Genomic DNA, 14,642 nt, shown 5'->3' with positions numbered 1-14,642 from the left:
ATTTTATAAAACAATTACGCTTAAAAAAATCTTTCATATGCTCGATATCCTACAATGCTGGTGCAACGCTGGTCCAGAAGAACTTTCAGCTTTATAAACACTACACAAACAGAATACAACCAACAGACCTTTTTTGCTTTATTTGTACAGTTAAGTGAGAGAGATGACAGGAAGTGGAAGAGAGAGAAGGGGCTGGGTTCGGGAAAGGACCACGAGATGGGAATCGAATCTGGATCGCCCTATGCGCAACTGCGCCACATGTCGGAGCACTGCCCACGAGGTTATCGGCTTCAACCAACAGACCATTTATAACTGAATCAAAATGTTAAATGTAAAATCTTAAAGATTTAATTATATTTGTAAGATAAAAAAAAACAGATGTGCTACTGCTGGACCATTGTTTACATTTTATGAAGTGATCTATACTTCTGAATTACGATCATAATCGTCATATGAGTTGTGAGCATTGTGACTGAAAGCTATTTTCGGATTTCCTATATGACAAAAGTCTCTTTTTATTACTAGCACCCATTTGAACTATATGATCAAACAGATCCGGTTGCATCACTTTCAGAATGACAGCCAGTCAAGATTTGAAACCCAAATAAGATTTCTGTTCAGTGTGAACAAAGTCTATAATTGACAACTGTAAATGAATGAGTGTGGTCTTTCCTCATCATTGCAAAGGATATGAGCATCTGGACAGGAGCTCAATACGGAGTCAACTTAACTTTGCTTTGTTTATCATTTGTTAAATGAAACGCGAGGCATGGGCAGGAAGTTCAGGGTTGAGATTCATCTTCACACCTCTTGCCTCTATTTCTCGTCAGCATTCGCTGTAGGAGACGTTTTGGGCAGAATGACAAATTGGTCCGACAATTGCTTGTAACAAGCTAGAGGGAAAATGGGACAAAATACTAATACTACACATCTCCCATTCCATCCACCCAACACATATTTTTCTCTCTCAATAATTCATAGCATGTACTGAGCAAGCCTACCAACTCCGTTTTTCCCTCTAAAAGCTCTGCTCTTTCTCCTGGTGTGCCCCCTCTTACTTTCTCAGGGTGAGTTGAGCTGCTGAGGAGAGGGTCAGTGAATGCTTGTCAAATTTTCTATCCTGTGTAAACTATACAGACATTACTGCTTTTATGAATGGAGCTTGATCCTGTTCGCTTGTTGCCCATTTCAGAGACTATTGAATCATTGCACATCGAATTTTGTTTCCAGATGCTTTCATTTTTGTCAACTAATTTCCTGTAATTCCGTTCTTGAATTCTTACTTGAACTAACTAAGCGATGCTTTTAGGAGGATTCTCTGGTACACATTTTTAGCCCTTATGATTTTACCTGGATAGGTTTTGGTCCTCTCTATTTAATGAGACTACATTCTTGTTGGATGATTCAGAATGTTTAGAGGATGTTTGCTGTCTCGTCATGTACTAAAAAATACAAGGTAGAGATGAAATGAATCTTGTGCTGTTTTTGCCATTTATAAAAGCAGAGTGCCACTTAAAGGGATATAGGCTACAGCAAAAGTTTACAGTGATTAAGTTTGTCCCTGCATAAAATTTTATACTCCATTAACTTTATTTAAGTAAACCTGCATGTGAAGGTCACTGATATTAATCACACTGTTTTTGAAACAGATGTTTCATCATGTTTGCCTTAGGCTCCTTTGCTTGCTCTTGTGATATGCTTACATTTTAGAATTCTGGTGGACAGGACTCTAAGGCTAATGCAATAACAGCATAGAGAAAAGCGGCCACACATGCTGAGGTGCATCAAAAGTAATGAACTGCTGTCAATTTTAATAAAGAAAGAAGGGCCGCTGCACTGTCACGGAAATACGCTGTAAAAGCTCGCAAATAAATCACTCATTTGCATAGGACGAACGGTGCCAGCAACCCTCAATAAAAATGGCACGCAGACCTCGTCTGTTCTACATGGTGAAACAAGAAAATTAGGTATTGATTGAAGAATAATGCTTTTCATTTATTATGAAATTATACCACAAAAGAACAGATGTGGGATTATTCAAGGTTATCAAAGCCCTTGACCGCACTAAGCGATAGCTTATAAATAAACCTTATTATGACACTCCCAATAATGCTGTGAAAATGACAGATTCACAGAGACTTGTGGAAGTATTTAGTTTGATCTCCTTTATTAAGCAGTGCTTTACATTTTATCCCATTTGAAGGGTTAGAAATGAGTCATCAATACCACCTGTCATACCAAGTCGCTTTAAATAATCTGAGCGGACGTTATGTGCTAGACTTTGGTGTGAAATTAACAACCGTCAATCAGTATCGACTATTTTTTGTGGTACTAGTGGTAATGGTCTGAAATAGAATATGGACTTTAACTATTGATATGGCTGTAAAAGACAATCTGCATTTGTGTTTGTGTGTTTAGAGCCCTTAAAGATCAAGCTATTCTTCTCATTTCTTATATTCAACGTCTACCTCAAAATAATTTTTAGAATCTGTTGCAAAATGTTACGATGAAGGGGATTTTTGCATAAGAATATCAAGAGTGAAAAATACAGGTTATGCAGCGATCAGACAATGACCTTCATGATGAATTTCTGAGTTCATTCCTCACGCCAGTGGATGTTTTTTTCAATTCTTTGTAGTTTGTTCCCAATATGAGATTCAACATTTGTTTTGCAACTTTTTGTTTTTTTATTGATCTTCATTTCATTGATATGAGCGCCAGAAGCTCACTCACTCTCTTCTGAGAAGATTGACACTGGGTAGTTTTGAACATAAATCAAAAAGTGAGAGGCCAAGGAGGTAAGAACTAAAGGGGAAACCAGGACACCTGCACATTTCCAGACGGATAAATCCTTTCACTTAACTTAAGACTTTAAACTTAAATGGAAATGGGATAAAATTTCCATGTTAACTTTAAGCCATTAAGACATGATAGTTTAATCTTGGGCATGGTGAAGATACTGATATGAGGTCCATAGAAAGATATGAAAAACATACATACATCAATATACTGTACATCAGATTTTTAATGTGGTTAATAATATTTCTTAGCTTTATTTATTCCCTGAAAACATTACTTTTGATTGGATGCTAGCTCTTAACTTCTATCCTTAAACTCTTAAACACATTACTCATAAAAGTTTATTGTGTTACCTCTGTCACTTGGCTCATCCTCAAGGGCACAGACGCTGGGAAGAGTCGATCAGAACAGGACAGTACTGTAAAAACAAACAGCCTCATTTGCTCACAATGCTTTTCATTCTGAACATGTTTAGCAATATATAGGCTACATCCTACAGGGAAGGCATGGGCTGTTTAGGTTTTTTAGACTATCTGGTGGAGCCGTGTCCAGAAATGTGAAAGCTCGTCCTGTAGAATTCTTACATACAGTAGGAGACCTGTGTACTTAATTTCTTTATATCTCGTTTAAAATAGGTGATATGTGAATTAAATTAAGGAATTAAATTGGGAATTAAATTGAAAATTGCTTTGAAACTCCCGATTTTGCTACTCCCCTCGCTAAAATCTCAGCCAGCTAAGCCACTGCACTCTCATCGCGCTGAGGTAATAGTAAGAAAAGGTTGAAGTTAAGTCGAATCGACAGCACTACGGCTGAGCTTTGTTGATTGCCTCTGTGATAATGCCTCGAGTAAGTGCAAAAGTTTACTTAGCTTTTTTTCATATTTGTGAATACAGCTTGAAACAGATAGCCTGAAGCGCTTCTCTTTCGTTATGATGTAGTGTTTGGATAATTTGACTCATGTCATTGACCGTCTTCCTATGTGCATGTTGATCAACCGGGAAAAATGGCATCATTCCCTATGGACACTACATGCGCCGGATGTAACAGAGCAGGCTGAGCTTTTAGCTATCATAGCTCTGTGTGCAGTGCATATACCCCATTTTTACAGTTTAAAAAACTTTAATGCCAATCTGTCATCGTTATCATAAGTATAATGATGTGTACTTTCAGAAACAGATATTAATGTTTGAATTACCACCTTGAGAAATATGTATATACTGTATAGACCGTGTCAGCGGTAACAACAAAAATAAACATTAATGTATGTGGCCCAATCTTAACTTCCGTTAGACCTCCGCAAAGAATCAAGAACTGTTGAGTAGTTTTAAATTCATTTTATACAACTCGTATACAATACAATATTAATTTAAATTAATATAAATATAAAATAATTTGTTATATTATAACCAAACACAAACTGAAAATTAACTTCAGGTCAGCGCGTGCGCCTGCTGAAACTGTCACTCAAAGAATAGCAGACAAGACAGAGAGTATCCAAATGCAGTTAAATCACACTCCTAAAAATGTGGGGTGATTTTCAACCCAATGTTGGGTCGAAAAGGGACAAACCCAACTGTTGACTTAAAACATTTATATTTGACCCAACAATTTGACCCTTTTCAAAATAACCCAGCATTTTTTAGAGTTCATCTAAGTGAGAAGGAAAACAATAAACAACGTGCAAACACAAAAACTCACCATGTTGTAAAGTAATAAACAAAGAAAACAAAATCTAACACCAAACAAGTGCGCTTAAATGAAGACAGGTGAGAGGGTGAAAACAAACAAGAAGTGGAATGAGGAATTAAACCAATTAAAAGTGCATAATTAAAGTACCAAAATAAACAATTTCCCAGAATTCCAAATATAGCCTAAAACAGAAGACTCTTTCTATTGTTTATTTTATTTGAAATGTCTCTTCTGTGTTACTAGGGCAATCTATCCCAATCATCACATGAAAAATGAATAAAGATGATCAAATGAACATTCATTATAAATATTACATAAATTTACCATTGCATTTCTGTAAACAGAGAGATGAACAAATTGCTGGATATGCTTATTCAAATGATAAAGGACACTTTTTAACTATGGTATCATTCAGTATAGCCCAGAGCTTAAAATGGTCAAGTATTCTCTGTCTTTTCATGAGGCTGCACGCATCCTTGTTCATATGGATGGGAATGGAATATAGAGTCTGGTCTCTATGGTTACCATTCTTTTTAGAGCGGCTAGACATTCGTGAAGCACAAATGTCTAAGTGATTATGAATGTATTTGTGGGTAAAGGAACTTCTATAGTTGGTTGATTGTGTGATCCAGAATTGATTTCAAGACGGGAATTGAGAGAGGGGAGTGTTTAAGATTAAGAAAGAGACAAAGAGAGAGAGGACTGAGGAAAGAACAGGCAGCATACTCAAACAGATGATGCCTTTGAGAGGTGCTTTAAAACAGAGGCAATCGTGGCAGTATTGGAAGTTTGTTTAAACTTTAAAAACTTTAATGAGCATTCTTCTCAATGAGAATTATTTTTTGAGACCTAAAATAAAATCCTTTAATATTTTGACTCTGTTGTCAAAAGTCACTTTTTGTCCATTCAATGCTCATCCAAATCAATATAATATTTCTAAATTTTAAACTTTGTTTGATGTTTGAAAATGTTGTTTTGCGGAAATATTATTAACAAAAAAGAAATATACTTTTTGAGATCTATGCAATTAAATCAATAAAAATAATCTATTTACAGTTCTAAAAATAATACAGACGAACCTTTCCTCACTGCTCAGGGGATGTGTTTTTTTGTAATGTCTCCTCTCTTTGTCATCCTCAGGTATTGTGCACAGTCGAGCTCAGGAGCAGGGTGCTGTCACCAGCATCTTGCGACAGAAACATTTCTCATCCTCTCTAAACACAGTTGTCTCTTTGATCCGGCTCAACTTATCGCTTCAGCGGCGTGCAACATCCAGGCCAGAGCTCTGTGTTAAATTAAACAGGCTCATGGGCCAGTCATCCTCTGACGAAAAAGTGCAGCCTACAAATTTATCATAGTCTGAATATTTTAATTTCCTTTAGTTTTCCTCTGTTTGGTGTTTTATGAAAACTTTTAATACAGTTAGTGCACTGTTGGGAGTTAGAGGAGGGAGATACATTTTTTTCCCTCTTTTTTAGATCTTTGGTTAATAAAGGTTTGCACTGTTTTATGGCCTCAAAAACATCCTCTATTTGTAGTTTGGTAGCGCAAAAGTGGGTCTTAGAAATCAATAAAATTGCTAATGGAATAAAAGAAAAATAAAGCAGGTTTATGAAGGTTACGTCACAAGCAATACAAAGTGAAGAAATTCTTCAGTTCTTTCGACTCAGACAAATGCTTCCAATTTTCAAGTTATTCTGCTTAAGTGAAAAGCTTACAAAGTGCTTTTCTTCCCTCATGAAGCTTTTTAAAGTTTATGCCAAGTGTGGAGTGCCTGTCTGTCAAATAACATTTTTATTGTGTTTCACAATTTCTGATTTGATGCATTGTATTCTGCTGCATATATGACCAGCGTAAGTCTTAATGGAATGTTTTAGTCAAGATTTTATCAATATCACAACCTAATGTAAAAAAACTAGCTCACTCACTCGCCCTGCTTTACATTTTTTTTCTGCAGTCAGATCCATCCTGCCCACTTTTCAAACAAACCGGAAAAGCGCCAGTGTAATGTGACTCTATATGCTTCCATGCCATGCCAGCTGCTCTGCCATGAGAGAACAAGGGCAGAGCCAGGATGCTGCAGGCCCTGTCCTGTGGAGATTACTGGATGTGGCATTTGAACCATTTTAGTTCAGCAAATGTGAACTGTCGGCCAAACCCAGTAGAGCACCTGTGTGCCCCATCAGTCACAGGAGAAAAAGAACCTCTCATATGGATGCTGTTGTCGTTTTTGTGATTTTTGTGCCCCTTAAACTCAATAACATATAGTGTAAGAAATTACTGGGGTTAACCAAAGGAATTACTGTGAGATTAACCTGTGCTACAGAGTCTAAAATGGGCATCTGCTTTTACAAATGAATTGAAATCATGCATTCTCTGCCACACTCTGCTATTTCTGGAGTGAGAAAGTCTCATTGAAATTTCTACAAGGGGCTCTTTAAAAAATTGACTTGCGTGTTGGAGTATCCTGCCCTGGCAAATTACTTTGTAAAGACATTACTGCCCTCTGTGATTATGCACCTTTGTGAAAGTGGGTTCTCGGCACCTGCTGGCATAAAGGATAAATACATCAAAAAATACATACCGTTTTTGTAATATATGATTTTATATATTTCATATATATATTAAATGATTTAATATATTACCAGTTTATATATCTTATTATATTTATTTATTATACTTTATTTATATACATTTTTGCCTAATATAACCCAAATAACCTGTTTGTTACATTCAATAAATATAACAGTGTACTTATAAAATAAAAGCTTTTTTAGCAAACTGTGTGTGACTGTAGTCTATGCATGTGTCCAAAGGGAGAAGGTATACTTTTAAAAATAAACGTGCTTAAAAGGTTCTTCACAGCGATGCCATAGAAGAACCATTTTTAATCAGTCAAAGGTTCTTTAAAGAACCATCCCTTTCTTATCTTTTTATAATCTGAAGAACCTATTTTTACCTAAAAAATAAAAAACAGAAACAGAAAAGTTATTAAATATTAAGGATATTAAAGGTTCTTTATGGAACCATTTTAGACAAAAAAGGTTCTTCTATGGCTCTGTGAAGCACGTATGCCATTGTAAACAGTTTAGAGAAACCTCGATATTCAATCCGAAATGATTTCAAATATGCAGGTCTCGCTGTCTCAAACCTACGCTTGTGCAGTTGCTTTTCTAATTAGGACATTCTTGTTGATTGTTTTAATTGATACAGAGATAAAGAAACAACAATTAAACTGAACCTCTGGAGAAGGTTCTCCAGACAAAAATGCTAAGCAGTCTTACTATAGACTGCCAATTTCTATTTACCTTCACTCTGTGTGATGGTGAAGATCTGCTAGACTAGACAGTTATTAAATACCTAGCTCACTGATGCCTATAATGAGGACCTTTGGGTGATGGCCAGCTCGCCTTGTTACCGTGGAGCATTTAGAAATGGATTTTCTTCCATCCCATTTTACTCGCCTCCTCTCCTTCTGTCTCATTCACCAGACTTTGTTCGAGTTTTTGTACTTTCATAAACTAATACAAATGCATTCACCTTCACATGCTTATTTGTTCGATTTTAACTTCAACATGAACATTTTTGAGGACTCTCAGTTTCCACAGATCATGTCCATAAAACAACTGCCAGTCATCTCAATGACAAAATAATTTGGAAGTTTGGACCTATAACATAAAGAGGAAAATGAATAATTTGAATTAAGAATTCTGCTTTTTGTGTTCCGAAGATAGGCTTGTTCTATAAACACCATGCATGGTGCTGTGTTTTACCTTTTTTGTGTTTTTCAGTTTTTCTTATTTTCTCCTGTAAAGCTGCTTTGGAACAATGCACATTGTGAAAAGCGCTATATAAATAAAATTGAATTGAATTGTTCCCTTGTAGAACTTGCTACAGATCTGGAAGGACAAGATAGTGTGTAAATAAAGAACTGTTCGTTCATTGGCCAACTTATTCATAGGCTCCAAGGTTGAACCTGACCAAATGCTCTTTACAGAGCATGACCATCATGCACCACAGGTCATGCAACATTTGACACAGATGCTGATTGAAACATTGGACCCTTACGGATAGGTGTCCTTTACGTTAAAAACTGTTTGGCCCTTTCACAATTGGTAAGCTGGGCAACTGAAGCTAGCAGGGTAGTGATGGAGCAACTCTAAATAAATCTCTCTTGTGGTAAAGGATGAAAGGAGCATGCTGGGCTCAATACTCATTGAAGTATATTTAATAGGGCTTAATTGTTCCCACAAGCTCAGTAATGTTTAAGTGCTGGATGATGCTGTCTCCTGCTCTCTTTATCAGCGTCCCTAATGGCGATACAATTGTTTGGTCAAGATTTAAAATGGTCCTCATTATCACATTCACTAAATCAACCCACATTTGAATTGATGAATAAATCTATATATTTTGGCTTACATCAGTTTAGTTTTCATATAACATGGAACGGCAGGCTCTATCGTACAGTTATTAGGCTGCGAGATCAAATCTAAAGCCTACAAGCTTAGGTGGAACTCATAACTGTGACCCTTTTTTAGACCATTTTGATGCAATGTAAAAACCCAAACATTACAGAATGTGCTTTTAGAAGCCAACCATGAATTTATATGATCAGATATAAATACATAGAAAACTATTACGGTTGTTCTGTAATTGCTTTTCATTTTTAACACCTGTTTATGTGTATTATACCGTGTATACACTGTATACACTGTACTGTGTATTATATTATACAATAACTGTACTGTAGGATTGGAATGCAAGATAGGCTCACAGGCTTGACATGTTACTTTATGATTGATAGAGACCATTTGATTACTTGCATTTACAGTATTTATTTATTTGAAACAACAGACTACTTGCATCTAATATTATAGTCCTTAATTTAACTTCTTTAAGTTGAGTGTAATGGTTATAGCAATGTTTATTCATTTAGTAATTTGTATTTATTTAAAAATATATATATTTTTAATAAATAAATGAATTTATGCCAAAATTTGTTCAAAAAGGGCTATATATGCCCTGAATTTCTTTTAGCAACTTCTTTTGGCAGCTCTTATGATTTAAGATCCCATCTGGTTGTTGGATTCTCTGTAAAAGATGTAGAACAGATTCCAATTGGAAGAAATACACCAAGCACCAAGCTGTCACACACAATTACTGTAGGAGTAATATCCTGAGATACCATTATCTATGCCTGTAACAATGCCTTTTAATATGTTTGAACAGGATGAACAAGATTAAATAGGGTCAAAATATGTACATTATGCATTATCATAAGGATCAGACAGTAAATCCCTCAAGAATATGCAGTTTCACGTGCACAAATTACCAGATGGTAATGATGCATATGTTTTATTTTTGCCCTCCACAACTCGGTGAAAATATTTAGTCCCTCAGTGGTACCAGAAAAGAAACCGTGTGTAGAGCTCAGTTGTTCATATACAGAGGAAAGTTATTAATCATTTTTCAATCTATCAGCAAATAAGGGAAAGAAACACGGCCCTTGCCTCATCTGACACCACAGAGTAAACACAGCATACTTAGAGTGATATGCTGAATATTGCTTGTCTGTTCCTCGGGAAAATTATACATGAACCATCAACATAGCAATTCTCGGAAGAGATAAAGTGAGGTACCTTGCAGAGCTGTACAAACTTTCTGTGCTATTGCTCAGTGCTGCCATTATCATATATACCTGCTGTGTATTGGGGAGTGTAAATTCTTGTGCTTTTCAAACTTGAAATCATTTTTCATACTGGTTATACTTTATTGTAGCTTAGTTAGACTGTACCTTAGCAAACCTGGAGTTATTAGTAAGGTGAATAGCATTGATTGTACAAACGGCTTCAGTATGCATTGAGCATGCAAACTGCTTGCCTATCCCTTGTCATCTCTATTTTAAAGTGAAAAATAGCAATTCTGTTATCACTTATTCACCCTCGTGTCATTCAAAACCTGTATGTAAAACATGTACATAATTAAGATTTTTAAGAAATGTCTTAGTGGTTTTGTATATATAAAACGGACGACAATGGGGTCCAATGTTGTTAACAACTTTCTTCAAAATATATTTGGTGTTCTGCAAAAGAAAGTCACACAGGTTTGAAATGACATAAATTGAGTAAATTATGTTTTTTTAACTATCCCTTTAAGCCTTCTGAGCATACCAAAGATGTGTCCTTAAGACATTAAAAATAAAACTTTCTGCAACTGTAAATTAATATTTAAATACTGCATTGACACAGTTTATGATTGGTTGTCGGTTGCCAAGTAATTCCAGGCTGGCAGCACCATAAACAGGTCTGGTATAGTTTTGGGCTAAAGGCAATACTGAAACGTTGCTTCGTCAGGCAGGGTTAATCCAAGTCTCATCTGTAGTTTAAAATGACCAAGGGTTAATACGTAGTCTCCAAAGCCCTTTGAAGAAAAGACACTGTGGCAAAATATCTATCTCTCCATTCCAATTTCATATTTTCATTGTCTTGGTTGTCAAGTTTACTCACTGATGCAATTAAATTGGAACATCTGCCTTCGGTCCAACTGTCCACTGTCCTGTCAAGCGAGAAATATGTGTGTGTGAAGTAAAAGGCTTGGAACTTCATTAGCACTGTATTTTTTGACCAAAACTATGAAACTATCAGAACCAGATGAATTCGTGTTTACAAATAAACTGAAACAGAAGCCTATTTGTGTTATCTATATTATAATTTTGTACAAAAAGCATTTTCCAACACAATTTTGCGGGATTTATTATTGCGTAACTATTTTACGCAGTGGCTAATTAGTATGATTTCGTACAATCTTAAACTTTCATTTTAGCATGATTTGCTTTTGTAACAGTGACATTATTTAGGGCTTGAGTTATAGGGAGGAGCATCAGTATTGTGATTTTTTTAATAATCATACATTTTTGTATGATTCACATCGTACAAATTTATACAAATTAGCCGTAAAATAGTTATCAATTCCTGGATGCCATTTTCCCTCATGTTGGGTGAAATTAAAATATGGTGCGCATCAAATTTTCAAATAAAATTATTTCAAGAATAAACTAAATCTGTCAACAGACATTTTTCTTTTTCCACTCATACAACTCAAGCCTGAGTTCTGTTGACTCCCATTACATCACTCCATTTTTGTTTACAGTGAAGTGCCACAAAACTCAACATCAATTTAAGACTTTGTCATTGAAAACAGACAGCACACTTTGGTTGACTTAGTGGACTGAAACTGCTAATATAACGTTTCAAGTAAGTATCTGTTTCAAGACCTATAGAGCTAGTTAAAGCTAGTGTGAGAGTTATTGTGACCTATGCATTATATGATGCACGATCAATATTAAAGCAATGTGAGCTATGAGATATCCCTCTTCAAGAGCAATATACAAACAAATCAATATATGACTGCAAATGAGCAGGCCAACATTCACACAAATGCCTCTTATTGGTTTAGAATGGGCAGTAAATCAAACTTGTTCCTTTAATGGCAAAAGTGATGAATACATTTGATGGTGTCTAGCCGTTTAGCAGACAGTGAAGGGTGGAAGAGATGCACCACGTAATCTGTGGATCTTTTGTAATTGTGTCACATCAGAAAATGATGGATGGGGGACGGTCGCCTCCTACTTTCAATACGGTTATCACAGACACGCTAACTTATTTATTCCTTGGCAGTTAAAGTCCCCGTGAACCGGAAGTTGCCATAGTGGTGAACCGGAAGTTGCCATAGTGTTTACTTCCATATTCTGACACATATCCGAGTGAAACGGAATTTAGAATGAGAAAAAAATGTGGGCGTGGCTTGTTTTTCCCCTGCAATTTGATTGGATGTATAAAAACAGCCGTTTCATTTTGAAATGGAACTTGGAGCAGACTGACAGTTGAAGGGGAGGAGTTTACAGATGCCCCGTCCAAGCCGTCTAACTTATGTTATTTAAGATGGATAGTCACTATAGGACGGAAGTGCATTTTCAGATTTTAACTGAAGATTATGAGGGCACATGAATTTTAAAAAGAGAAGAACCCATATTTGTAAGATATTTACAATAAACGCTGCAATATTTCAAGAAAAATTGGAATTGTATTTTTTTTATTTCACTGGGACTTTAAGAACTGATGTGAACCCATTTAAGTATAGATGCATTCCTTTTTGGTTAGTTTGATCATTAAAACATATTCCTAACTGACCTGGCTGTTGCTAAACAAATTACGTATGAGCTGTAAGGTTAGAATATACATACGTTTTGGCTTTTAGTTTTAAATGAGCAAAACCAGATGCTCCAGAAGGGATTTAAATGATAGAACACAGACCAAAAGTTTTTTTTAACTTAAAAGGAATCACACGTCTCAAGTGAGAGGTAAATTCTAGAAAATACCAAGGCTTACATACATATAAAAGACCCACAAACACACTATTCCAATAAGAGTTTCTGAATGTGAGCATGTTTGTCTCTTTAAATCCAGATTCATGACAAAGGCTCTCTATAAACAGTAAAAGTGCTCTAAAGGCAAAGAAATCATAATGCTCTGAGGACCACAATAGGCAACAGTTAGGCTTTGCTCCACAGAGAATGTGGTTGGGCTTTTGGTTCACACTAATGTAAATCCCAGCTTACTTTACTTTAACCCTGTTGCTTTTTTGGCAGCACAAATCCAACAATGAAAACACAATAGCTTCTAAAGTAATATCCAATAACATGGTTATTTGAAAACTGTACGCAGACAAACATCGAAAGGAAAGTCATGAATGGAAGCCGTGTTCCTCTGCAATTACCCTAAAGAAAGAATGAGCAATCATAGAAGGTGGTCTAATGAGCTGGATAGCTGTATGTTTTTTCATGAGTATCAAGGCACCAGTAGAGCAACCTTGAAAAGCTCGCTAGCATCAGAGGCGTGGAAATAACAAGCGTGGCACTCACTAGTGTGATATTTAAAGGCCAGGAATGAAGCCCGGCGCACACTACGCTCCAATCAGACCGCTGCCTTTTCTGGAAATGCTGTTCCACTTAAATGCCTTTTGAAACCTCTCATTTCAAAGACAAATATGCTTGCCCCCTCATCTGAACCGAATGTAATAAGATGTAAACAACCAAAACAAGAGTAGAGCAGCCCAGGAGATAAAATGGCTATTGTTGGCGAGATTGTTGGAGAAGAGAAAAACACCACTGCAACCATAAAATACACATAACAAAATTACAGTATGAACATTTAATGATAACAGAACAAAGCATTTCTCGCTAATTTCATTTAGCTCTGATTTCACCTTGGAAAATGTAATGGTTGGCTCTTTTGTGAAAACAAATTTTAGATAAACTGCACTACAAATGTTGTTTAGGAACCCCACTAATGCAAAATGACAGTGTCTGAATTGTAAAATAAAACACAATACGTAATATAAAGCAGTCTAGATGTGCTAGGCAAAAAAAGAGAAGTAAAAAATATGATAACAAACCTTTTGCCTTTAAAACATCAGATGTAGGATGCGCTGTGTTCTACTTTTCGAATCAAGAGTGAAGTTTGGGTTTTCATCATCTTCTTCTTAGGGTTTTATGGCGGTTGGCAATGTTTGGGTTTTCTTTATATAGGGGCATGAATCTTGGCCTTTTGTTTAGATGGGGGACTGAAAACGCAAACTTTTGAAGACGGGTCTCAAAGTGCAACTTTTTGTAAACGCCTCCTTTTTCGTTTCCATGTAAACTCTATATGGGGAGTCTGATGTCATCATTTTTTGGCAATTTTAACAATAGGCTTGTTTGAGATGCACCTTGCCTCGCCTGAAAAGAAGACGAGAAACGACGGCTGCAGTCAGGGGCAGGGACACTTCCCAAATCGCGCTGTCGAGTCGACTGGAAACGTCAGCAATGGAATAGATCGCTTTCACGTTTTTTTATCGCATTTTTCTTGGGCCAACTGAGTTTAAAAGTGAGAAATGTTCTAAATCGTATATTAGACAAACTCTCAACCATGTCAAGGCTGTACGAAAGAATTTAGATATGTTCTTTGACAAACTAATGCTTAAACTTAGAACCTCCTATTTCTAGTTTCCAGTGTATCCCCCCCTAAAAATACATTTCAAAATTGCATGTGATATTTATCCTTCTGGGGAGTTCCTATATTGTGTAAATTCTGTAACTCATTTCCAGAAAACAC

This window comes from Triplophysa rosa, linkage group LG23, assembly GCF_024868665.1.
Source record: "Triplophysa rosa linkage group LG23, Trosa_1v2, whole genome shotgun sequence".
NCBI lineage: Eukaryota > Metazoa > Chordata > Actinopteri > Cypriniformes > Nemacheilidae > Triplophysa > Triplophysa rosa.
The sequence above is the reverse complement of the archived record's forward strand: the minus strand, read 5'-3'. Positions refer to the sequence as shown.